The 27058-nt window shown below is 39.1% G+C and overlaps 1 protein-coding gene and 1 long non-coding RNA gene across 5 annotated transcripts in view; one reads left to right on the forward strand and one right to left on the reverse strand.

The window, feature by feature from the left end:
• rbbp8nl (RBBP8 N-terminal like) overlaps positions 1–9715 on the reverse strand; it is a 116435-nt gene extending 106720 nt beyond the window's left edge. Inside the window, exon 1 of one of the 2 annotated variants that reach the window (XM_087994807.1) lies at positions 9575–9715. The gene's annotated coding sequence lies outside the window, so the exon portion shown is untranslated. The remainder of the gene's footprint in view (positions 1–9574) is intronic. The other variant, XM_087994808.1, reaches the window with a different exon arrangement.
• Positions 1–27058, forward strand: part of LOC148147627 (uncharacterized) — a 203785-nt gene that overhangs the window by 40917 nt on the left and 135810 nt on the right. Inside the window, exons 1-2 of one of the 3 annotated variants that reach the window (XR_015759539.1) lie at positions 9687–9819; positions 26015–26107. The exons of 1 other annotated variant lie outside the window; for it this stretch is intronic. This is a non-coding gene — a long non-coding RNA (uncharacterized LOC148147627). Of the gene's footprint in view, positions 1–9686; positions 9820–26014; positions 26108–27058 lie in introns of those variants that run through there. One more of the 3 variants, XR_015759540.1, reaches the window with a different exon arrangement.

The following is a 27058-nucleotide window of genomic DNA, read 5'->3' on the forward strand; positions in this document are numbered from 1 at the left end:
AGTAGGGGCGTTCAACCTCGTGAACTGGCAAATAACTATCCCTTAACCAATGCCAATTCACAGTTTTATAAAGCAAACACTGTGAATGCTGGAGATCTGAAACAAAATCAGAAAATGCTGGAGAAACTCAGCAGATCTGGCAGCATCTGTGGGAAGAAAGCAGTGTTTCGATGAAACATCACAGGACTTGAAACATTAACTCTTCTCATTTCCACTCATCTCTAATGTAAGAAATGCCCATCTGTACTTTTCCTCTATTTCCAAACTTTCAGCCAGCTTCTAATCCTTGCTGCCAAGAATTCATCGACCCAAACATTTTTAATTTGCATTTTTTACTTTTCAAAGCACCTCATTCATAGCTTTCACATAGGAAGGTTTTTGGGGCTGCTAAAGAGTCTGTAATGAGCTACATCCTATCCAGGCAATTGATCTACTCACTTCATGACAAGTTTCCATAAGTATGAGTTCAAGTCAGATTTAGCAACCGGTTTTTGATGAGTGACACCATTATCTCACCAAATTGCATGGATGCATGTCTGTTCATGCTGTTCTGCTGCTGAAACTTTCTGGAATAGCTAGAACACTGGCAATTCTGATGCTCATGTAAAATTCACCCTTTGCTTAGAATCCTGCCTTTTCCAAAAACAAATTGATTGTACACAATCAAAATTAAACACTGGTATGAGGAAGTGAGAATTACACCATTTGAACGGAAAGCCGACCTGTGGTCTCAAGAGGTTGTGAAACATGCTTTTACCTGTCATGTGGGAGTACTTAGCAATTACAAGATTGATAAATTCCAAAGGTAAGCAGCGTAAAGTTCTTCAAAAGCCAATATTGCATGGGAGTGTATTCATTACTCTTGAGACCCAATGTGTATTTATATGTTGTAGTGTAATCTCAATCATTTTTTATTATGCACTTTATCACCGTGATTTACAATATTTTATTAGATAGGAAAATCTTTCTTCTAACAGGCAATAGACAAAGAAAGGATGACGTGACCTCAAGCAGCTCATGTGTTAGACATTTATAGAGGAAGTCCAAATTCTTGTATTCCACTAAAATGATACAAAGATTTTGATGTTTATTTTCACTGAAATATAATGGTTTGACTCAAGATAGAATGAAAATGATGAAGGAAATTCATCTGTAGTCCTCGCTGTGAAACTATTTTAACTATTGACAATGATGTGGAGGTGCCGGTGTTGGACTGGGGTGGACAAAGTTAAAAGTTACACGACATCAGATTATAGTCCAACAGGTTTGTTTGGAAGTACAAGCTTTCAGAGTGCTGCTCCTCTGTCTGGTAGCCAGCTTGTACTTCCAAATTAACCTATTGGACTATAACCTGGTGTCAGGTGATTTTTAACTATATTGACAATGGTGTGAAAATAATGGGCAGAATTTTGTAAGGTCCTGAGCAACATGGGAGAATCCTCTGAAAACTCCAGTGAGGTGTTTTGCAACGTTGGAAACAGCAAGTTACGTTTTCCAACAGAGTTCTGGGTGTCGTGACAAGATTCTTGCTTGGGGGCTGGGAGATAAGAACTAACAGGGAATATTGCTTGTTCTCATGGAATCTCACCTCATTAGCAAGCAGCTTCCCATTCTACCTCCTGCTGGATAGAAATTAGTCACCAAAAGTTCTCAACATGAAAATTGGATTGGATATCCAGCAACTCCAGCTCAGCGCATGCTTCTCCGGACTTCCATCTTGGACACCCAACATCACCTAGCACCCACGGGCAGTGTGCATCCCATATCCAAGGATCTTGGCATTGATACATGCCAACCTTTCCCCGCCATCATCTCCAATCCACTTTGATGCTACACATTGGAGTAGATTAGCATTTCTCATTACAATGCTGCTGCAAGGACTGTTTGAACAGGAACCCTGCATTGGACAGGCCTGCTCACTCATTCTCTTTATGCTCACTCACTTTGTGTCTACCTGATGCTTGCAGCATCTCTGCCTTGCATTGCCTTTTTAATATAGATACAAAAGCCAGACAGCTTATATACTCTTCAGCAGGTACTAGTGTCACCATACTACGTTGCTGTTACACCTGCATCATGTGCCAGTCAGTGACGTGGCAAAAACACTGCATCTGCTTCAACCAAATGTCCACATCTCAAAGTCAGAGGGGAGTAGTGCTCAGTCTGATCAAGGGAGACTACCCATCAATCAGGTTTATGAATAGCCTCTGATATGAGTCCAGGGACTTGGGTACAGTCAGCAAGTCACTTGCAGTGATTGGGGGTCAGGTCCCACTCCTCATGTGGGGTGAAGCACCCCACTTCCCATCTTGCCTCTTTCTGTCCTTATTAGGACCACTTGCTCCAAAGGGAAAGATTGAGAGCGATGACACTGGGTGGCACAGCAGTTAGCGTGGGTGCAGGAGGAGAAAAAGTGCCAAGCAGTCTGAGTGAGTGAGTGAGTAGGAGGCACCGAGGCCACGCAGTGTGAGCAATGTCAGGGTTTGGGGTGAGTGACAACAAGTGAGGCTGATGCTGCATGCAATAGCGAGAGGGGTAGAGCATGAACCTTGGTGATAAATGGATGCAGTATCAGTGAGAGAGTGAGTGTGGGGCAGTAGAGAGAAAATGGCATAGTGAAGAAGGTCATTGAACTTCTCCTACATTGCAAGGTAGGTGGCTCATAGGTGAGTTTGGGATGATAGTGTGAGAAACCCCACTATAAAAACCCTCCATGAAACTCAATGGAAATGACACTTGGCCAAAATACTGCATGCATTCAGCCTCTTTCTGTTCAGGGGCTCTTCTTGCGATTTTTCATGGACTACCTTTTGATTTCTGGGACCTTTGATTTCAGGGGATCCTTTTTCATTCTCATTAACTCCTTCATTGTCAGCAGTCACACAGGTTATAGTCCAACAGGTTTACTTGAAATCACACAAGCTTTCGGAGTGCTGCCCTTTGGGACTTCTGACTTTGTCAACCCCAGTCCAACATGGGCACCTTCATATCATGGCTATCATCAACTCCTTCATTAGGTGAGATGCAGTCAGATATCTTGCAGAAGCAGACAAATTAATCTATATTCTCAATAGTGATCAATCTGCTGAATGCTGCAACATATAAACTGAGCTTACGTTTCATAGGTAGAGGAGAACTTAAATCAACGCAAAACAACAGCCATTAGTTTGAAACTTTTTTTTCAATAATACACACTTCATAACAAGCACACTAATTATGAAGGAGTTCATTACCTTTGGCTTCATGTTGTCCTAGATCCAAGTTAGTGAGCTAATCCATTGTTGATAAGCTCTATTTTGCAGCTCGCATCTCACTCCCTCCTTTACAGACACTCCTCCTTCAAGCCCTTTCTGACAGACTTGCTCACTCCCTGACCACGCCTGGCAGATTCATTCCGTCCTCAGGCCTAGGCTGCTTTACACCCCTGGCCTCACACAGTAAATGTACTTTTATCCTCTGGCCTTGGCCAGAAGACTGGCTCTGCCCTCTGGCCTCACCTGACAGATTGCTCTCCTCTACAACCTCACCTGGCAGACACACCCCCCTAACATCACCGAGCACTCGCTCTCCCTTATAACCTCATCTGGCAGAATCAATCTCCTCTCTGGCCTTGACCAACACACTGGCTGTCTCCGTGGCCTATTACTCTTGTTGCTCAGTTGCCCCTCCTTCGGTCACAGGTTGTTTTCCTCCCTCCCCACTGCTGCTGGTGGTAGTTTCATCAGCGAGTCTACCAGTAGCAAACACGGAGGATTGGAGGAACAGCTTCTTTCAGAATGTCTCAGATCCACATGCTGTGACAACCCTTTTCTGATTGGCTACACTGATGTTTCATTTTTCCTGCGTGATTTTGGCCACTTTCAGAGGCAAGTTGACCTGTCGTTCCATGCAATTTGAGCACTGATTTGAGATAGTATTGCTCCAAGTCAAACTGTTCCAGAACCTGGATCACAAACTGAAATTTGACTTCTTCCTTTATGTAGAAACATTTCACAAGCTGGAGGGCAATTGAGCAGAGGAGAATGCCTATCCCTGTTGCAAGTCTCCAGCCCCAATTGTCCCCCATTTTCACTCCATTTTGAGCAATTCATCCTTACAGATTATGAATCAGGTGGTGAAACTGAAAATGTATGCCATTTTTCCTTAGTTTGCACCCTACTCTTTTAAATTATCATGGCATTACTGGTCCAGCAGACTTGATGGGCCAAATAGCCCATGTCTGCTCCTATGCTTTATGATCTTATGGTAAAAGCATGTTTTGTAACTTTATGACATTGGAGCAGATCTTTGATTGTAGACATGAAATGTGAGTATGAGCTTTCGATTAGATTCCAATTTTAGATTTGGAATCAGGTTTGAGTTTGAAAGATACATTGAACGTGTCATAAAACATTGGCAGCATAAAACAACAATAATGGAACATTATATTTAGAGAATTAAACTTAAACTATTTCATAAGTAAATCAGCCTCACCCCTACCAGAAGATTATTCGTAAATCTTGTCCATACACAATAGCAGATAACCATTATCTCAAAACTACACACTTCATGAAATACTCAATGAATCAGACATATGTCCACTACAACATAATTAGTATTATATCTGTTACCTTTCCAAGAAGTAGTAAATCACTTTCATATCTGTTTGTAGATAGCCAGAATCCACATATACCATACTGTAGATTAATTAATTCTGGTCGAGATAAAAGCCGAAGAATTTTTTGAATCAAAGGAATGCAATTCAAAGGTTGGTCTTATGAGGAATTTGTTAAGGATGTGGATCCTGTGGATTTCTACTTTTTTGTAAACGTTATTTTATTCATTGAAAGAAGGCATTGTTGGATAGGCCAGCATTATTGCCCATCCCAAAGGGGTTTAAAATGTACTATAACTTATTGCTGTGTGTCTGAAGTCTCACGTAGTCCAGGCCAGGAGTTTCCTTCCCGAAAGGACATTAGTTTTTTGTCCCCCCAACAACTGACAGTAATTCCATGGTCATCATCACATTCTTAATTCCATTTGCCATGATGGGATTTGAACCCAAGACCTAGAACATGACCTGGATCAATTGTCTCGTGATAATCCCAATAGGCCATTGCTTAACAAGTATTTGCCTATCTCATATTTAAAATTAGCAACTAATCTTGCAGCCACTGCCATTTGAGGAACAGAGTTCCAAACATCTACCACCCTTCATGAGTAGAAGTGTTTCCCAATGTATCTCCTGAATGGTCTGGTCCTAATTCTCAGACTATTCTCCTTAGTTCTAGACTTCCCAACCAATTGAAATGATTTATCTACCCTGTCGTTTACTGCTGATATCTTGAGGAGTGGGTGACCATTTTGTGGAATACCTCAGCTGACTCTGCAACCAAGAAGCCAACTTTCTTATCATTTCAATCTGTTGCTCTGCTCTCATCTTCACATTTCTGGGTTTAGTCTGCTGCAGTGTTTCAGTGCAGCTGGAGGAATGGTGACTTATTTGCTGCTCAGGTACATTATAACCTTCCAGACTCAACATTGAGTTCAACAACTCCAGCTCATGAACTCTGTCCAGTATGTAGATATTTCAACCCCCCCCCCCCCACCACACCCCTGGCATCTCTCCACTGTCTGAATCTTATTTTTTACATTTTTGCTTTCATTTAGAATTGATCTTTATTCTACTATTAACATCTACTGTGGATTTATGCTTTGTCATGTCTCTACAACTATTACCACACACTTTTCCCTTTATGATAATACTGATGTTTAACTTCCCTTGCCTTCCAACCTGTCCCTGATGTGACCTTCTTTTCCACTTGCTCCATCCCTCCATCTCAACAGCAAAAACCTATCACATTTCCACCTCTCCTTAGTTCTGAACAAAGACTATATTCGACTCGAAGCATTAACTATATTTCTTACTTCACAGTTGCTGCCAGACCTGCTGAGTTTTTCCAACACTTGCTGTTTCACTTCAAATCTCCACCAGGCACAGTGTTGTTGATATGAGATTAGCCTGATTCAGCAAAGGAGGGTTACAAAGGTCATCTCTTCTGCTTGCTGTACTAGGGGCAAGCTTTTAAGTTAAGAGAGGGAAAATTCAAAGGTGATGTGAGGGGTAGTTGGTGCCTGGAACATGCTGACAGGTGTAGTGATGCAGTCAGATATGATAGGGACATTTAAGGGGCTTTTAAATAAGCACATGAATAAGCAAGGAATGGAAGGATATGGACCATGGGCAGACAGAAGGGATCAATTTTAACTTGGTATTATGTTTGGTCAACATCGTGTACTGTACTGTTCTAAGTTCTATGTTCAACTTACACAGGTCCAGCACTTTGAAGATGGGTGAATGATGCAAGAAGTAGATGGAATTCTCAGTATTGACCTTGTGTCACTCCCAGCTAGATCTACATCTTCTCAGAATCAATTTACTACCTGCTGTTATCTACCCTGGGGACTGAAAATGCAAAGACAAACAGTGTTTGCTCTCAGAGAATTTGCTGTTGGTCAGTACAGTAGAGGACATGCTTTCCCATTATAATTTCTTGTCCTTTAAAGCAGGTCAAATTGAAGTTTAGATTAGATTAGATTAGATTACTTTACAGTGTGGAAACAGGCCCTTCGGCCCAACAAGTCCACACCGCCCCGCCGAAGCGCAAACCACCCATACCCCTACATTTACCCCTTACCTAACACTATGGGCAATTTTAGCATGGCCAATTCACCTGACCTGCACATCTTTGGCCTGTGGGAGGAAACCGGAGCACCCGGAGGAAACCCACGCAGACACAGGGAGAATGTGCAAACTCCACACAGTCAGTCGCCTGAGGCGGGAATTGAACCCGGATCTCTGGCACTGCGAGGCAGCAGTGCTAACCACTGTGCCATGACTTCTGAAGGAGTCATTCAGAGTCCTGGTGTTTCTGTGGAATTGGCTACTTGTCCTGATTTTTAAATGTGTTTCCGTGTACTTATCATAAACAAATTAGACTGTTAGGATTGTTATAGCCTGAATGCCAATGATATGTCAATGTCACCTTTACCAATTTAAGGAATGGGCCAATTAAAGTACTGTCGGCTCCCCATGCGGTTGCTGGCGGAGTGTGGTAAAATACTATTGTTACTAATGTGGTGCTCTTTCCAGGACACAACTACACCCAGTTTCCAGTTATGGAAAACTGAAAATTTATGATTGAGTTTCAAAAACTGGGAGAAAGCTCAATTTAATACATTCAATAAATAATAAATTAATCAATAACAAATCTATGTTTAAAGCAGAATTTCCTGAGGCATATTACAAGGGATTTCAGAACACTAAACAGACATTACATGAAGAGTCAATTTAAATTACTGAAAGTGGGGTTCAGTTCAGCATTTCTTGAATATTCATATTGCTATCTTTCAAAACTTTTGGATGTTAAGGAATTTGTGATAATGATGGATATTTGGAGTTACACTACAGTCAGTCATGACCACTTTAAATGTCTAGACAGTTACAAGGGGATAAATAGTGTTGTCTTGTTCCCAGGCAGTAGGTGTTAGGAACAGATCATGTGGCCATTTATTTATAATTTTCAGTCGATATCACATCACTTATCTATATTTAATCTCTAAGGCCTAATTTAATAATTGTCTTATGTTTATGTTAAAATATTTCTATCTGGTCTTTCACTTGAATTCTTTCTGAGTGACGATTTGGAGATGTCGGTGTTGGACTGGGGTGTACAAAGTTAAACATCACACAACACCAGGTTATAATCCAACAGGTTTAATTGGAGCGTTGCTCCGAAGGCTAGTGTGCTTCCAATTAAACCTGTTGGACTATAACCTGGTGTTGTGTGATTTTTAATTCTGAGTGACAACATTGCTTCCACTTATTTTTTTAATTGAATTTTTTTTCTTCATTTAATCACTTAATATAAAATCTTGTCTTTTTAATTATCACTTCGTACACAAGACCAACAATTCTTGTAGATGTGTCCTGATCAAATGCAAGTGAATTTATAATTTAATTTGTAATGCTTGCTGATTTCGTTTGCCCCATCATTCTGCTGTTGCTGCCACACCTCCAACTCTGGAATTCTTCAGCTCAACCTCTTCACCTTGCCACCTCGCTCCTTGTTGTTTGAGTCAATCCTTTAAAACCTACCACAAGCAAGAGCAGAAACTGCTGGAGGTCCGGCAGTATCTGCAGAAAGAAAGCAAGAGTTAACATTTCAAGTCCAGTGACTCTTCATCAGAACTCAAAATGTTAACTCTCCTTTCTCCCCACAGGCGCTGCTACCACATCTACTGGATTTCTCCAGCAATGTCTGTTTTTGCTTCAGATCTCTGGCATCTGCAATTCTTTGTTTTATCTTAAAAGCTTTGACCAACCTGTCTGAATATCACCTTAGGTGGTTTGGTATTAAGTTTTGTCAGATTCGTCTCCTGTGAAGTTTTTGGGGTTTTTTTTGCCAAGTTAAAGGTGCTACGTAAATGCCAATAATTGTTGTTAAGCACTCGGAAAGAAACTAACTTCAAATCAAAATGGCCTTAATCTGGAACATTCCTTGCAGTTACCAATTGTTTTCTTACTTCATGAATGGCATATGTTATCCGATTATTAACAGTATTCTAAAAACCCCTCCACCAAGTCCTGTCTCGTCACTATACGGAACTGCCAAGTTTGCTTGTTTAAATCGTTTGTTTTTCTCAAACAATAATCAGCTCGGCGAGGGCAAAGGGCCTGGGTAATTACTATAACACTCCTGAGAAACAAATGCTCCGGTAATTGTATAACTCAAGGTCAACAAATAGACGTACGAAAGAAAACTCCCCACCCACATTGATCAGGCATCACACACAGTGTCAAGTCTTGAAAGACGCAGCTATGGAAGGGCGGGGGAAGGTGAATACCAAAACCGAGATGAAATTGACATCCAACGTTAACATTCCTGGACACATTGTACTGATACAATGACGCTGCTGATTCTGATCTTCGTGCCCTTCCCAGGGTTGTCGCTGCGCTTTTCAATTCTCCCTCCTCTCCGATTAGCAGAACAATGCAATTAAAACTTATCTCTACATTAAAAAAAGGCCTTGAAACCCATGCTTGTTGTTAATTTTGATATTCGTCTAGCTGAAACCCTAAGCTACATGCAAATATCGATTAAACCAACGCTGAAAAGAAACTGAGATTTTTTTATGACAAGATGAAACATGCCTGTTGACTCTAATATATACTGAATTAATATTGGGAAGTCTTTTAGAAAAAAAAGTTTCTTGTTGCTCAATGCCACACGTGACATCATTGTTAAACATGAAGTTGTCTCAAACTAACCAAGTGTAAATTAATGCCTATATTAATCGACTTGAATATCACATCAAAAACTGAAATGCACTTCTAAGTGTGCGTTCAACTATAAACGGAACTTAAAATGGTGATAAGGAACTGACAAATACTCGAAAGCTATTTGCACCGTCACGGAAAAACGAGCAGCAAAGCAGTGCACAGATATTCCAAGCGACCCAATTCTAAAAAACCACACTTCAAAGCTAGAACAGATATGAATTGTTGACAATAATAGAAATATCGCACACTCACTCCACAGCCCTTGTTGGAAAGGATCTCATGTAGTTTTGTTCAGCTTTTACTTTCCACCAGGAACCAGCATCACCCAAACGCAGCTTGCAGGATACATATAGCTAACAGGATGGCACAGAACGCCCTGAGCTCATAACTTGCAAATCTAGTTTGTGCTTCTTTTCCAGTTCTGGCAGCTGCATTGGAGAAGAAAATAAACCCCACAGTAAACCCGTCACACAGGTTTTGTTATAATATCATAACAGGTAAAACTAGTCTCTTCCATGCCATGTAACTATTGAATTAAGTATTTGTTTTGTGTTTACTGTATGACTGAATCTCTAAGGCTGTGATTTGACAGAAAACACAGCATTCATCTCTCCAAGTAAAACAAAACATTTTCCTGCTTTTTCGTCACTTCACATGCAACCTGTTCATCCAGATTGTTAAATCGTCTGTTTCTACTGGTTAATTCAAATCATTCTCTAACTTTCACAGATGTTGATACTCCAAGATTTTGCTGTCACAGTTATTGCAGATTCATTTTTGAGATATATTTTCTTTCTGCAGTTATGTTTATTTGTGCATTTCCAAAACACAAATTCATTGCTTGACATTCTTTGAATTATTCAAAATGTAACATGTTTGGACATGATTGGAAATGGATCCAAAAGTCGAGGATTTTTTAAAATGCAATAGAGAGAAAAATGTTATTAATTTTGCATGATAATTCACCACAGTGAAATGAATGGAGTTTATGACAAATACATTTTATTCAATCCAAAATACTTTTATGTCTTTCATCAAAGTATGAAATTTGGACAGTTTAAAGAATCAGATACTTGCATCCATTATTGTAGACAACACAAACTGAATGTATTTCAATATGCTTGTTCTTCATTATTGCAGATAGGCAGACCATGAACAGAAAGTGGCGGGTTATAAAGTTAGTCATCTCCTAGACCTGAATGAATGTACATCTTATTTTGATATGAATGTTGAGTGACTGAATTAAAATAGTTTAACAATGGTTTTATTTTAAAATGAACAATCCTAACAGTCTAATTTGTTTATGATAAGTACACGGAAACACATTTAAAAATCAGGACAAGTAGCCAATTCCACAGAAACACCAGGACTCTGAATGACTCCTTCAGAAGGAGAACTTCAATTTGACCTGCTTTAAAGGACAAGAAATTATAATGGGAAAGCATGTCCTCTACTGTACTGACCAACAGCAAATTCTCTGAGAGCAAACACTGTTTGTCTTTGCATTTTCAGTCCCCAGGGTAGATAACAGCAGGTAGTAAATTGATTCTGAGAATGTAGTGCACTGGCTTTATTTCTTTCATTTTACGGTTTTAAACATTAAATTGATGAAAAATGGTTAGGCTGTAACAAAAATATAAACTAATGGTTAACAGAACTTAACCAAAGGTGAATGGAAAGTTACTGAATTAAAATAACATTGTCTGGAATGAGGATGTACCCCCAGTCACTGTGATGTCCACTGCTCTCTCCTTGATTTATATTGAATTGTATAATCTCAACTGAATTAATTCAATTGGTAAACAGGTTGGTCTTAGCTCCCTGATATGGTAGGGTAATGGGTGAGGTGAGGAGTGGGTGGGGATGAGTCTAGTTCTAGAGTTGCCTTGTGTATGGGTATCACATGAGAGCAGACTGAGCTCCACCTCCATTGGTTCCATCAACTCAACAGCAGCAATTTTCTCTTGGACTGAAGATGATGCCGATGTAAGAATCCAGGTTTCTGCCATGGGTTTTCATGTGAGTGAGCTGACCAATTCTTGACCCACAGATACGTAGAGACATTGAGTCATACAGCATGGACTCAAATAAAACCTCAGTTTATCAGGTCATTTACCTGTTGGTTCAACTTGTCCAAGCTGACTGGATATCTTTGATTAATCTAGTTCCATTTGCCAACATTTAGCCCATATCCCTTCCTATTCAAGTACCCATCCAGATGCCTTTTAAATGTTGTAAAGACCTTTGGTTTTGTGAGCAGGATGTCCTGTGCTGTGGATCCAGTGTACAGGAATTGCTTCCTTTGTTTTCCTGCTGGTTCTCTCCATGCATGCGACTGGCCTCAAACCACGCTTCAGTTTGATGGAGATGCTGTTTTGATTTTGGATGATTGGTGACAAGCCTCCCTCAGTCAATGCTGCTGTGCTTCAAAGAGAGCTTCAGAATGTCTTTTACACATTCCCTTTTCTTTCCTGGAAAGCTGACCATTGGGAGTTGAGAAAATAGGACCTGGGAAGGGAGAAAAGATTTTCAGACATTCACCACGTCAAGCCCAGAAATATGTAAAATAGAAAGGAGTTAAAAGCAAAACTCTTCTTAATAAGCAGTTGAATCAATAATGATGCTGACTGTCTTCCATATAATACGTGCTGCGATTTGCATAGACTGTCAGACATGCTGGATTGGAGAAGGGCTTTTGCCCAAAACGTTGATTTCGCTGCTCCTTGGATGCTGCCTGAACTGCTGTGCTCTTCCAGCACCACTAATCCAGGCCTGGAATCCTGGCCTGGAATCAAATCTCCATTCAACTGTTCATATTCATTTTTTTCTAATTTCAAAAATATACTTCATTCATAAAAAATACCTTTGTATATATACATAATCACAAATGCAGATCGGTTCTGTACATTGGCGTATCAAGAAAACAAACAAACATTAGAGTTTGACTCTATCCAAATAAACCAAAGACCTCTCTTACATATGATATGGAGGTGAAGGTGTTGGACTGGGTTGGAAAAGATCAAAAATTGCATGACATCAGGTTATAGTTCAACAGGTTTATTTGAAAACACAAGGTTTCTGAACATCGCTCCTTTTTCAGGTGCCTCTGAAAGCTTGTGCTTTCAAATAAACCTGCTGGACCATAGCCTGGTGCTGTGTGATTTTTAACTCTCCCTTACATATACGATACTACATTTACATGCATTTGAGGCACTAGGAGGGTCTGATAATTGAACGGACAAATTGTTCCTATTCATGAAAAACCTCAGGTAATACAAATGAAGTTTTCCCTTGGAGTCTCAGGTGTCAGCTCTAGTTCAAGCATTCTCACCTCTGAGTTACCATGAGTTCAAATTATTTCTCAGTGCAATACGGAGGGTAGGCATCATCTTTCAGGTATCTGTCCTCTCAAATGGATGTAATATTCCATAATGCTATTCGAAGAAGAGAATGGGCATTCTTAGTATTCCAGCAAGTACTTATAAAATAAAACCATAGTTTATCAGGTCATTTGCCTTATCTCTGCTGTGGCCATAGTGTTGTGCTCATTGTCTGGCAGAGTTTTATAATCACAGTTGGTGATTCCCTGGTTAACTCCTCCTGGGAACACTCCTTTATATCCTGATGGGTGGAATTTATATTGTGATGTCAGTTAACCATTTCAAGTACTAACTGTCTTATGCAACATCTACATGGATTTTACAGCATCTCTCCCATCTCTTTACATAATTGTTTCAAATAAATCAGATAGGTATATCATTCCCACAAATGCCCCATTGCCTTTTTAAATGGCTGATGGTTGATATGGAAGTCTGCTGCCTGAGGATGAAACATTCCGATGCCACACTAAAACCTTGGTGGATCTTTGAGGTTCCCAATACCTGTGCTCTGGCATCGATATCACTGTTGAATAGTTGGTTCTCTTGGAAGACCTTTAGTTTCCTCAAATTGTGCCAAAGAAGATAATTGTGTTTCTAAAATAGATAATCTGCATCTATTGATCTTGTAATGAGGTCGACTTGCAAGTGGTCTTTCCATTCTAATATGTAATGGTTTGAATAATAAGGCCATGTTATCAGGTTCATTCATGAAATGTAAACCTGACTGAGCTGTTTTGGTACCACTTCTTGTAAACAATTAAATTGACCTAATTGAGAACCTACTACTAACTACTGGTAGCTGGGGTGTTAAAGATGGCCAATGATCAGATTTTGAAGATTTAGACAATAGACAATAGACAATAGACAATAGGTGCAGGAGTAGGCCATTCAGCCCTTCGAGCCTTCACCGCCATTCAATATGATCATGGCTGATAATTCCTAATCAGTATCCTGTTCCTGCCTTATCTCCATAACCCTTGATTCCACTATCTTTGAGAGCTCTATCCAACTCTTTCTTAAATAATCCAGAGACTGGGCCACCACTGCCCTCTTGTCTGTGACTGGAATTTATTTGAATAAATCCTCCAAACATGTGAAACCACTATCATCTCTTAGCTGTGAAAAATTGTTGAACACCAATGTAATTAATCTTAAATAGTCTTTGTTTCTCATAAGCTCAGTGGATATTCATCTGAAATCTATGTCTTCTTCTTGTTGAGTATGATGACCATTGGTACTTAGCTTCCAAGCTGATTGAGGATTTCCAACATATTGCAAGATTTTAAAATCAAAACACGCTTCTATGCTCAGAAGTGAGAATTGTAGGTTGCTGATAATAGACACCTGATTCACAGAATATTGATCTCTGTATTTTGAGAATCTTAAGTGATGTTCTGCCTGCACCATGTCATCCTCTGCCAGATGATTGTAGTTTCAATCTCCTCAAACAAAGATTTATTTCAGACAAAATAATAACACTGATTCTGATGTTAAATTTTAAAATGAGTTGAATGATCTATATGATCTATGTCATAGCTGGTTTAGATGAATCACTGATTTCCCCCAGGAAAAGTTTATTTATATCTTCCAAGGGTAGGACACCAACATTTGTGTTCTAATGAAGGTTAGTCAGAGTAGTCTGGGTCTTTACCCAAAGATACTTAATGTAAAATGTTAAAAGGTGTGTGCATAAGCATTGTGATTTCTTTGGTTGTTTTTGATTTCTGCACATTGTTTGGAAATGTCCCACATTCTTACAAAAGTTGCTTTGGCATGATAAAGCTTGATAATGTTTCTGCTTGTGCGGTACTTTATTCACTCCACATCTGGAACATTAACTTCCAGCATCGAAGATTTCAACACATTTTGTGTTCATCTATCAGTGTTTAGTGTATTTGCACCTTCGAACAGTACATTTGTTAAATAGGTAATGAAAATCATAATGAATGAGAATGATAAAATGATGAAAGTCAAGTAACTACAAGTGAACGTAATAAAACCCGAAAGAACTGCAGATGCTATAAATCAGAAACAAAAATGGAAATTGTGGAAAGGCTCAGTGGGTCTTGCAGCATCTGTGGAGAGAAATCAGAGTTAACATTTTGGATCCAGTGATCCTTCCTCAGAACTGATCGTAGCTCAGAAAACTTCAGATTATATTAAAAAGATAGGGTGGGGGGAAGGAGGTAAGGAGTAAATGTAATGTTTATGCGCAATCAGTGCAGTTGTAAAGAGCGGGTATGTGTGAAATTGTTTGTATCATTGAAGTATCATGTTACTGAAAAGGTTGGGCTCCACTTGTTCTGAAAAGTTGGCAAAGTCTGATTAACTTCTTGGCCAGGTTGATTTTCAGTCCCTATAATTTTCTTGTGCTATTTTTGGACTTCAGTTTCTACCACAATTTGAGATCATCTTTTGATTGTACCATACCTGAAGGAAATAAAATAGAATTTTGGATGACAATTCTGTCTCCAGTTAGTTCTGGTTGTAAACCAAAACTATTGTAAAACTCTGAAAATGCAGGAAGATCATTGATAAAGTTGCCAACAGGTTCTCCTGAAGCAGCATCCTTCTATTAAATCTTGCTGTGTTCAACATTTAATTGGTACTGATGCAAACTAATTGTTAATCGCTCTTAAAATATTATCAAAAATATTTGTCTCTTCTCTTACATTCTGATGTTTTAAAACATATTCCGTGAAGAAATATGCTCATTTGTTTTTTATTCTCTCGGCTGCTTTTGTAATTCTGAAATGATTCTGTATCATATTAATTGCCTTTTCCACACAGTCTAGCTTAGTTCCATGTTTGAAGGGCTTGTGATTTTCAATCTTCTTGGATGAATAATATTTTGCTCGATTGTTATTGCAAATAAGTGCAGTTGTTTCTCTTATTTGAATGATTTACTTGAAAACTAGTGCACATATTTTAAATTTGTCTCTGTTTTAATTTGTACAACCACTTCAGTTGTATTAACTCAAATCCGGAGAAGGCTCACTGAGCTTGTTACTTAAGCTGAAAACAACAAATGCTGGAGACCCCAGCGGGTCAGGCAGCATCCATGGAGAGAGAGCAAACTAACGTTTCAAGTCTACATGACTGTTTATTGGAGCTCTGATGAAGGGTCATCTAGACTTGAAACATTAACTTGCTTTCTCTCCATGGATGCTGTCTGACCTTCTGCGATTTCCAGCATTTTTAAATTTAGTCCAAATTACCAGCATCTGCAGCAATTTGCTCCTATATTGAAACTTTAATTCTGCTTTATGTTTACAGATGTTACTAGACCTGCTGAGTTTTTCCAGCATCCTCAGTTCTTTATTTCATTTCATCAATGGTCATTTTTTTGATGAAATAATGTTTATGCTTCCTCAAAGGGACTTGATTCACTTTGGGGTGTCCAATATTGACAGCTATATCCTGGATTTATGATTCATATTTTTTTCATTGTAGCATTGATGAAACTCACAGTGGTCTACACATGGTTTTTCAGTAGTTTTAACTATATATAGCTACTTACAGACAGTCTTTGTACTGCTATCAGTGCTGTTGCTTTCTTAATTGCTGACTGCTGCATTTACAGAAGCTGATTGTGTGTTTTTAAGCTGCTGAAAATTTAAAGTTTTGCACACAAATAGTTTCTGACTAGCATTTTTCCCCATTTCTTTGCCTCAGATTGTTGTGGAATTGAAGATTTATTTAGGCCATGCCCACCACTCTTATCATCTTATACCGGGTAAGATCTTCACCAAACACTATCTTACATTATGGTGTGTTAAAACCATTTGGGATGTGTTGGGAAGATTCAATGCAACCAATCCTTCTTATGTTATCTATTTAAGCTACTGATACTAAGTCAGGGTGGATGATGACAAAGTCTTCAACAAAAGATAGACTCAATCTTGATAAACAGGAGATAAACATAAAGGATAAACAGAAAGCTTTATACGTACTATGCATTATCCAGTTGTATTACATCTATGATATATGGTCTCTTATGAGAAATCAGCTCATCTTTAAGAATAAGTATGCATTACTTTCACTGAAACATTCTGTTACACAATTTAGAGACAACTGAACAACTGTAACGCTGGTTAGCTCTTCCCATGAACAGTCCTTTATATCCTGAAGGGTGGAAATTATCTTGTGACGTCAGTTAACCCTTTCAGGTGTTAACTGCCTTTTACAATGTGTCCCATATACTAGATGCACTGCCGCAATTCACAAAGTCTCCTTTGATAGCACCTTCTAAACCTCCCACACCTAGAAGGGCAAAGGCAACAGAGACATGGGAACACTATCACCTGCAAGTTCCCTTCTAGGTCTTGGCAAAATATGGCCATTCCTTCACTGTTGCTGATCCAAATCCTAATAGCATTCTGGAAGTTTTTCACCAAATAGACTATTCCACTTCAGGAAGATGCTCACCACCTTACCAATGACACTCACTCCTCACAGATAAATGAATGCATTAAAAAGAGAGTAAGTTGGGACATCTTCCTTGCAATGCGTTTATGCTTTTTATTTGAAAGTTATCTGGCTAGGGCAGTCTGAAAAATTACAACGGGGAATGGGCACTTCTATTCACAATGCATTAACACCATGGTCTGGTATTTGTTTTTTATCTGGAAATACAATTTTGGTTTCAGGTTCTTCAGCTTAGTATGTAGCTAGAACATATCCATGAATAGCTTTTCTTCTCTCTCCTGTGTATTTTCACACAGGGTGTTTTCCCAAAGAGTTGAGAGTGTATTGATGGAAAAGCACAGCAGGTCAGGCAGCATCCAGCACCACACTCTCATCTCTGATCTTCAGCATCTGCAGACCTCACTGTCTCCTGGTTCTCCCAAAGAGCCATTCCAGGCTCCCCCATGTAAAGTCATTGAGTCAGCTTCCACATACACTGATGACACCTCTACCATTTCCATCACTTCTCTCGATTATTACACAACCTCAGTGATGTTAGGCTACTTTTTGAGTTTTGGAGAAGATGCAATTTCTTCTAGCTAAAGACTGACACCCTAGCCCCAGATTGTGTACATTTTCCCTCATGTCCAACCTCCCTCCATGACCTGTATCTCAACCAAATGTTTCTCAAACTGTCTCGATCCTGAGCTGAGTTTGCAAACATCTCTGTAACATTGCCTGTCTTTGGCTCTACCTCACCTAATTAGATTAGATTAGATTAGATTACTTACAGTGTGGAAACAGGCCCTTCGGCCCAACAAGTCCACACCGCCCCGCCGAAGCGCAACCCACCCATACCCCTACATTGACCCCTTACCTAACACTACGGGCAATTTAGCATGTCCAATTCACCTGACCTGCACATCTTTGGACTGTGGGAGGAAACCTAATCTGTCATTGATATGCTCACTCTTGAATTTATCGCCTCCTGTCTTGGTTATTTTAGTACTTCTGTGCAGCTCTCCAGCCTTTCACCAACTGTAGCCATAGTGTTTTTGAAGCTCAGCTGTCCACATCCTATCCTACACCATGTCACCAAAATTTTCAGCCTTGTAGTAAAATCCTTCCATATCTCTGTTGTTTTCTAACTCTGAACCCTTCTGTAGTGTTACATATATTTCCCATATCCCAACGTCTCTCACAACCTAAATCTTCTATTCCCTTCACCATGACTTCTTGTATTTCCTTTCACCTTCCGACACCTACTGGCACTGTGACAAGAGACTGTATTAGACCTCAGCTAAAGTTGTGCCACTGATGGGGCAGAAACCTATGTGTTTTCTTGTGTTGAGTTCAGGTGCAGTCAAGTGGAAAGCTGAGTGAAGATTGCCTTTTGATGACACTTATCATTGTGGTACACTATGTTCTGTGAATAGTATACAAACAGGTGAGTTATGAATCTAAGCGTGACCAAATGGACTGCCAGAAAAATTTCAAAGTACCAAAATATTCAACATTTGTGAATGCTGTCCTAAACACTTCTAAATTATCAGCATGAAACATGTACCTTGTTAAATTCCAGCCTGTGATCCTTCCACATTCCTAAGAATGAGGTCTGTTTGCCATGATTACATATAATCGAGAAACCTAACTGGTTTAGGTGTGGTAGTACTTTGATAAAGCTTTCTCTCTACATGTTATGATGATCAAAATGAGAGGCTTAACAAAAAACAGATGGTTTGTTTTTGGTCACAGCTTAAAATAACAAAATGCTAGGCTTTGGAGGAAATGATATGCATTTACATTTTACAATCACAGTAGCCATAAGTGCTACACAACCAAAGATGCACCTTTTAAAGTGGAGTTATAGTTATGATGTAGGGAAGAAAATCTGTGGGAATGGTTGAGTGTTAGATTGTAGTTCCTTAAAAATAGTTTGAATAACAATTCGGGGAAAACTACACAGTGGTAGGTGCATGGCTAAATCCCAAAGTAACTGTAATAGTCACAGATACAGTGCTGTGGTCAGGATAGGGGCTGCCTCCTGGTTGCTAGTGTCAAGGATGCCATGGAACAGCTACAATGGGAAGGTGAATAGCCAGATGTCCACATTAAGACCAATGATACAGGAAGAAAGAGAAATGGAGTCCTTCAAACTGACTTCAGAGATTTATGTCAGAAGTTGAAAGTAGAACTTCAAAGGTAGAAATCTCCAGATTACTCCATGTGCCATGGAATGGTAAGTAAAGTATAGGAGCAGATAAATAATGAAGCTAAACGTGTGGCTGGAGAGCTAGTGCAGGAGGGAGGATATTAGTTTCTTGAGGCATTGGGACCATTTGTAGGGGAGCTGGGACTTGTACAAGTTGGATGAGTTATATCTAATCAGGAGTGGGAGGATATTGGAGGTTTACTAATGCTGTTGGGTGGATTTAAACAAGATTTGTATGAGAATGTCATCCTGACAAACAGTTCAGAGAGGAGAGTGGCTGAGATGGAATTAAAAGTTAAAACACTGGTAATCGAGTCAGGTATGCAAAGGAAACAAAGGTTAATTAAGAAAGAAGTGAGGTTAGCAATGGTAAATGGAATATATTTAAATGCAAGTGACTTGAGGAATAAGACAGATGAGTTGAGGGTTCAGACAGGCATTTGGAAGTATGATCTCATAGCTATGACTGAGACTTGACTGAAAAATGGGTAGGATTGTCAGCTCAACATTCCTGGATCTCAGAGGAGAGGTAGAATAGAAAGGCGAAGGGAATGGGGATTTGTAGTGTTGATCAATAAATCAATTATAGTAAATGAGGAGAGATGATATATTGGTAGGATCATCAGATGAGGCCATCTGGGTTGAAGGAAAAAGCCCAAAAGAAACAAACATACTTTTGCGGGTGCACTATAGATCAAAGATAGTCAGGGAGAGATAGAAGATTCAATATGTAAGCAAATTACAGAGAAGTGTTATCATGATAATGCATAATATTAGGGGATTTTAATGATCCAAATATTAATAGCACCAGTTTTAGTGTACAAGCTAAGGAGGGAAAGGTCTATTACAAAGACTGTGACACTTATGTTATGAAGCAAACATCAATAACGTGGTTTGAGTTATCAACATTCCTATATCTCACCAAGGGTTAATAAAGAAACCAGCTTTAAATCAAGTTATACTATTCTAAGTACAGCCTAATCTAATTTAGTAATTTCAACAGGTAAAATATATAGTTAGACATAACAGACTCATAAAGATCAAAATAATTTGCTTGCATTGAGATTTGAATATAATAAGACTGGTTGTACAAGTTTTTGCTGACATCTTGCCTATGAGAATTATGAAGCTTGTCTGGTGGGTTATGTTGATCTTGCCCTGGAGAAAAAGTAATCCTGATACTGTGGGAATTGTGTATGTTGCACCATGGAACTGTACATCCTGTCATGTGTGAACAGTGTAGCTTCTATGGGAACTGTGTACCATCTCCTTTGTGAACTGCTGACCTTGTCCTGGGGAACTATGCATGTTGCCTTGTGGGAACGATATATCTTGCCCTGCGGGTGCAGTGCATTTACAGTGAGCATATACACAGTGAGCAAGTGCAAGAAAATCTAAAAGTCTGCTAATGTATTGGAAAATATATCTCCAATATATTGGTACATATGATTTACAGTGGCTCTTTGGAGATTAGTGACATCTGAGCTAATAACTTGTATCATTACTGTCTAGAATTTTAGCACATGGAAATATACAGTTTGGAAATGATTCTTCACAACATTTTAAAGAAAACATTTGCCAGAGAATATCATTTCTGAGCTCTTTGGTAATCCATATTCTTAAGTTGAACTTATCTGATTGGAAACCACAAACTAGATTTTAAATAAAGACTGAGGCTACATGCCAGTGACTTGAATCCACAACTTCTAAGTTGGCTGAATATTTGTCTTACTTTACCTGATAAATTCCAAGTCATTGGGTGGAGACAACCTGACTTTAAAAAGCCCATCAAAGATCATTCCCTTCGTGGAATATGATGTATGATATCTCCTGTTCCTATTCATTGGTTGTCCAAACAAAACTGGATGCAGAACAAACATTAGATGTTTTGAATTCAGGCAACTAACTTTGGCTGTGAGAGAAGTTGAGCTGGCCACAATCTATCAAAGCTATAGCTGGAATCCACTAACAATGGCGATACTTGGATCACTGGTCTATTACAGGGAGAGGATTATGTAACAAACCAACTAAATTTATTTTGTATTAAAGGAATTCTTTCTGCAGATTACAGATAGAAACAGAGTATATACTAAAGTTGCAAGACCACTGCATGAACCTTGTTCTCTCTCTCTCATAATCTTATCTGTTGTTAGATTATCAATTGGACAAAAATTGTAAAGAATTCCACTCAGCAGCTTCTGCCTCCTGAAGAAAAGATAAATTATCCTTAAATCTTTAATTGCCTTGATGCCAAAGCCAAAAGGACTATTGAACTCAACTTGAAGCCAACCACCTCAGCAACCTACAAGATTGTATCACTTTCATCTTCACTGTACTTTTAAAAAGCTACTCCTCAAGCAATCCTCTCGTTTTGTAATCTATGTCTGCATGTGCGAACATATGCATAATGCATGTGCATTTCTTTTTGTTTTGCTTTGAATGAATGGATAATAAATACTTATTTTCACATCTGAGGTTGGTATCACAGGGTTTTGAAATGTTTAAAATGAACGTTCCTGAAAATTTGTTAAAGCTGTGAAGGAACATGCCCAATTGATCTATTTGAATTATTCAAAATTAAGGTGTTAGTATATTATAAAGTCACTCAAACAATTTATGAATAGGGTAAAAAATTCATCCCAAATGTTTTTTATATATATATATATATATATATATAAAACAATACCATGCAAGCAATCAAAACAAATTATAAGGTAAAGTCACCATAGTCCTACCTGACCATAGGGCTGCTCTGTCATTAGAGAGAAAGAGAGAGAGAGAGAGAGAGAGCCAACTGGTGGTGGCTTAACTGAGGGCCACCACATTTCAAGCAAGAGGAGAGTTTGAGAAGGACAGTCATTCTCAATAATCTCAGGTGATGTGACTAATTGAACCCACACTGATATCACACTGCATTGCAGACCAGCTGCCCAGACAACCAAGCCAACAAGCTCCTGTGATTATAAGATATGGAGAAGGTAGGATTGCAAAACACGTTAAAAGTTTGATCTTGAATTTCTGCTGGTGATTCAAGCTTAGCTGATTGCAGTTTAATAGGTTGTTCTTCAAGAGACAATCAGTCCTTTCCTGTAATGAGCCATGATGCTTGAAGTTCCTTTTTGTTATAAATTATATATCTCTGTGAGGTTTTCCAATTTGGAACAGAGGTAGGGTTCTAAGTTGAGAATTACTGATGAGAGAGTGGTGATGCTAAATGCTGTGATGGGTTCCTGTAACAAAAGGTTTCCCTGGAGGGATTTTTAAAAATCATTCATGGATGTAGACATCACTGGCATTTAATGTCCATCCTAATTGCCTCGAGGACAGTTAAGATTTAACCACATTGCTGTGAGTCTGGAGTCACATGTAGGTCAGAGCACAGCAGTTCAGGCAGCATCAGAGGAGCAGGAAAATCGACGTTTTGGGCAAAAGCCCTTCCTGATGAAGTGCTTTTGCCCGAAACGTCGATTTTCCTGCTCCTTGGATACTGCATGAACAGCTGTGCTTTTCCAGCACCACTCTAATCTAGAATCTGGTTTCCAGCATCTGCAGTCATTGTTTTTACCTAGTCACATGTAGGCCAGACCAGGTAAGGATTGCAGTTTCCTTCTCTTAAGGACAATAGTGAACCAGATGGGTTTTTCCTGACAATCAACAATGGCTTTGTGCTCACTATTAGACTCTTAATTCCAAACTTTCATTGAATATTAATTCCACCATCTGCCATGGCAAGATTTAAAGCTGGCTCCCCAGAACATTATCTGGATCTCTGAATTAACAATTCAGCAATAATACCACCAGGACATTGCCTCTCATTCCATGTCTGAATACTGATTGTTGCCTCACAATGAGCACAATCCATTTTCAACAAATAGCTTTTGATGGTTCATTGTCAGAATTTTCTAATTATCCTTTGATATAAATAGGGATGGTTCAATCCTTATTTCTGCACAAGTTTTGGAGGATAATGTTTTGTCCAGTGAAACTTGGAGTTCTGAAGTTTCATCCCAAGAGATATTTGGAAGTCTTGTTCTGAGGTGTTCATGCCAGACAATGGATTTTAATTATTTAAAGTGATTACCTTTGAATAGGCTATTCAGCTGGCAGACATTTTCAGAGCTTGGCCAGGACTTGGCAAAGATATAATAGCACTTGTTCCATGTTGTTTTGATGTTCTCTCGTAAATTCAAATGAGCTTCATTACTTTCAGGTTAAGGGACATAGCTCATTTTAAAGTGTCTACGCTTACTTTAAACCATTTTTTTTTCAAATCAAATTCCAAGTCTTTTATGTTAATAGTTGTTTGTTGGGACAAAACTTGAGTATTACTGAAAAAAAAATTGTGTCAAAGCTTTTCATCTCACACTCATCAGGCAAATTGGTAAGAATTACTAATGTAAAGAGAAACAATAGTCATACTATATCAGAGGAGACTGCTGATTGTTTGGAAAATGGATTCTGATTGGCAGAGGCATTGTCATGAGAATGCACCAGTTAGATAATGGCTAGCAGTTAACTGCCAAACGTTGTTTAAAGTCTAAAGCAAGCAGGTTTACTGCTATTAGTCAAGCCCTAAACAAGGAAGCAGAGAAAGTCTGTCATATGTTTTAATGATTTGAAACAGGTACATTGTATGACCTAAAAGAACAGGGCCATGTGTCATATGTGGATTCCAACATACATAATTTCAATACACTGACAGCTTGACCAACAAGTCTAAATTGGTTGTCAGCACAATTCTACACAGACTTGGAATTATTTAGTAAATGTCGTCAAATTGCCCAATCACATATGATGTTGAAAACTATCTTGTCAGTGTTACAAGCCCAAAGTAGTAGGGTATGGTCAGCATTTTGCTGGAGGGAAAGGCTGATCGATATGGTCTGCCAGTCTATGGACATAAGACCTACATAGCTAATATCACACAGGCACTGAGATTCATATACCACATTAGGCATTGGTCTGATAGGCAGAATATCTTTATGGCTTGATGGCAGCCTGATGTTATTGGTAAACACCAGTCATGTTTCTGCTGCAGAGCACCAGTGTGAAATAGTTTTACCTTCCTTTTGAGATACCCTATCTTTCCAGGGTAATCTGAGACAGACTGCACTCTTTTTCAGGACTGATTGTGATAGCCTTAAGCTTGTTTGTGCATTTGTGTAATAGACAGAGTGAAATGATCCAATCAGGGTAACTATCATTCCACAAGGTGTACAAAGTTAAAAATCACACAACACCAGGCTATAGTCCAACAGGTTTAATTGGAAGCACACTAGCTTTCGGAGTACTGCTCCTTCATCAGGTGATATCACCTGATGAAGGAGCATCGCTCCGAAGGCTAGTCTTCTTCCAATTAAACCTGTTGGACTATAACCTGATGTTGTGTGATTTTTAACTTTGTACACCCGAGTCCAACACCGGCATCTCCAAATCATTGCACAGGGTGGCTTTGATGTGCCCTATTTCAACATCATGTCTATACAGTGAACAAATAGATTGCATCAAGTTAAAGAGGTTTCCAATAAATCCAGTCTTATAGCAGACAGAACTGGAGGAATCCTGATGTGTATATTGACCAGTGAAGGTTGGTTTATGGTAGAAAATAGCAGAAAACCCCCAGCCAATTTCTCAACCAGAACATCAAGGAAAGCTCCTTTTACAGCAATTTTAATGATTGGCACTTTTGGTCCTGAGAATTGCTTGTTTTTTCAGACAGAAAGAACATGTACACAAACTATACTCAAAGTTTGTGAGAAGATTTGTAGCTTGGGTGCTCGTTGCTGTGGTTCTGTTCGCCGAGCTGGAAGTTTTTGTTGCAAACGTTTCGTCCCCTGTCTAGGGGACATTCCTGATGAAGAGCTTATGCTCGGAACATCGGCTCTCCTGCTCCTCAGATGCTGCACATCCAGCTGTGCTTTTTCAGCGTCACACTTTTTGACACTTAAACAAAGCTTGACAGTTAATTGTCAATCATCATTAACATTCTGCATGGTAACACCTCTACAAATCAGAATCCAATTATTGGTGGATCAGCTGTCTTCTTTATTCAGTATCAGTATTGTTCCTCTTTTACTATGGTATTTCTTGTGAGTTGTCCTGATTAGTGCAAAAGAAAATGTTTTGAGAAAATATCCCTTTTTCAGCTTTTAAGTTAGTTGATGAGAATTAAAGGTTAATAGTCCATATTTTATATCATCACATCAAATTAGATGGAGGTTAAGTACAACTTTAAAAATCCTCCCTTCTTTGTAGAATCTCGAGGAAACCTCTGCTTGTGTCATTTATAGTCAGAGTATGTCAATGATGAAATACTCACTGAGTATATCCTTTTTCAAAAAAGGATATCCTTTTTCAAAAGAGAACACTGCTGTGGTCAAATGATAAATGGGAGAATGGGAACCATCCTACCACTCCTTATTTGATTATAACAATCCTTTAGGCTGTCTGAGATGGGTGCCAAAATGTTAGACGACATGAAGTCTTGTGATTCAAATTCACCACAAAACATCCCTTTGTAGATTAATAACCAGCATGTGCTTTTCTGATGTTCAGAGACTCACTTGAATCAGATTTGCAATCCAGCAAAATCTAGCTGTTTAAACCTTTTTTATGAAACAGAGCAATTAAAGAACAGAATGAGGCTTTGTTGATGAATGTTGGTATAAATACACTATACTCATTCTCTTGCAGCCACCTGTGGCAAGTACATCCTGCTTGTTTCTACCTCATTTTCTAGGAATTCTTCCACAATGAGCAAATGTCATTTAAGAAGAAAATTGATTGGTAAGTGTTAATAATTAATATTTTGCAAAGGTGAAAACAGCAACAGTGTCAACACTCAGTTATTACTCCACTGGAAGGGACAACAATCTGTGAGTGTGCACACATGATAAATAACATGGAAACTCAAACATTGCTGCCAATGATTCTATGTTCCCCTAGAGCTTCAACTGCCTCCAGAGTGCAATCCATGAGCAATTAGTGAATTGATGAAAACTCCCACTTTTATACTGCCAGTTTTACTGTAAAAATCCTTGCGAGTGCCCAATCACTTGAATGTCTTCCTAATGGTATTGTGGGTCAACCCACAGCAGGTGGACTGCAGCGGTTCAAGAAAGCGACTCACCACTATCTTCTCAAGGGCACTGGGAATGGGCAATAAATGCTGGCCAGCCAGCGGTGCTCACATCCCACAAAAGCGAATACATTTTTGAAAAATCATGTTGAATGAAATGTAACAGGGTTTGTACAACGGATTAAGCTAGTAATTACTATCAGTCATCACCTCCAGACCGAGAAGTCATTTTTCAAGTTTAGGGAATGACTACACCACATTGGATTCTGTATATTTTTAAAATAACATTCAGAATGACTACATCCCTTCCCCCATTTCTCAGGTGGCAGATGTAGAGGTGGAGTGTGTAACCTGGCAGCATGGTGATAATTCTGTGCCCATTACCTATCTACCTCCACTAGTACTTTGCCAGTGGTGGACCAGTTGATAAATGACTTTCCCATCCACAGACTAACTTTGATCTTTAACCATCATGTGACAGCTGCTCCTGCTGCCACTGACATTTTACCAGTTGCATTTGGTAGCCATACCAAGTGGTAAGGCTGTTACGTAAACCTAGTTGTGTTTGGGTAGCCTCAGTGTGAGCTCTCCCCACCCCTCCATCCACTAACCAGAGATCATCGCACCCCCAATCCCCACCCAACTCTTCTCACACTCCT

Source organism: Chiloscyllium plagiosum, unplaced genomic scaffold, assembly GCF_037043375.1.
Source record: "Chiloscyllium plagiosum isolate Xiang-an unplaced genomic scaffold, Cpla_swu_hap1 HiC_scaffold_15, whole genome shotgun sequence".
Classification (NCBI taxonomy): Eukaryota; Metazoa; Chordata; class Chondrichthyes; order Orectolobiformes; family Hemiscylliidae; genus Chiloscyllium; species Chiloscyllium plagiosum.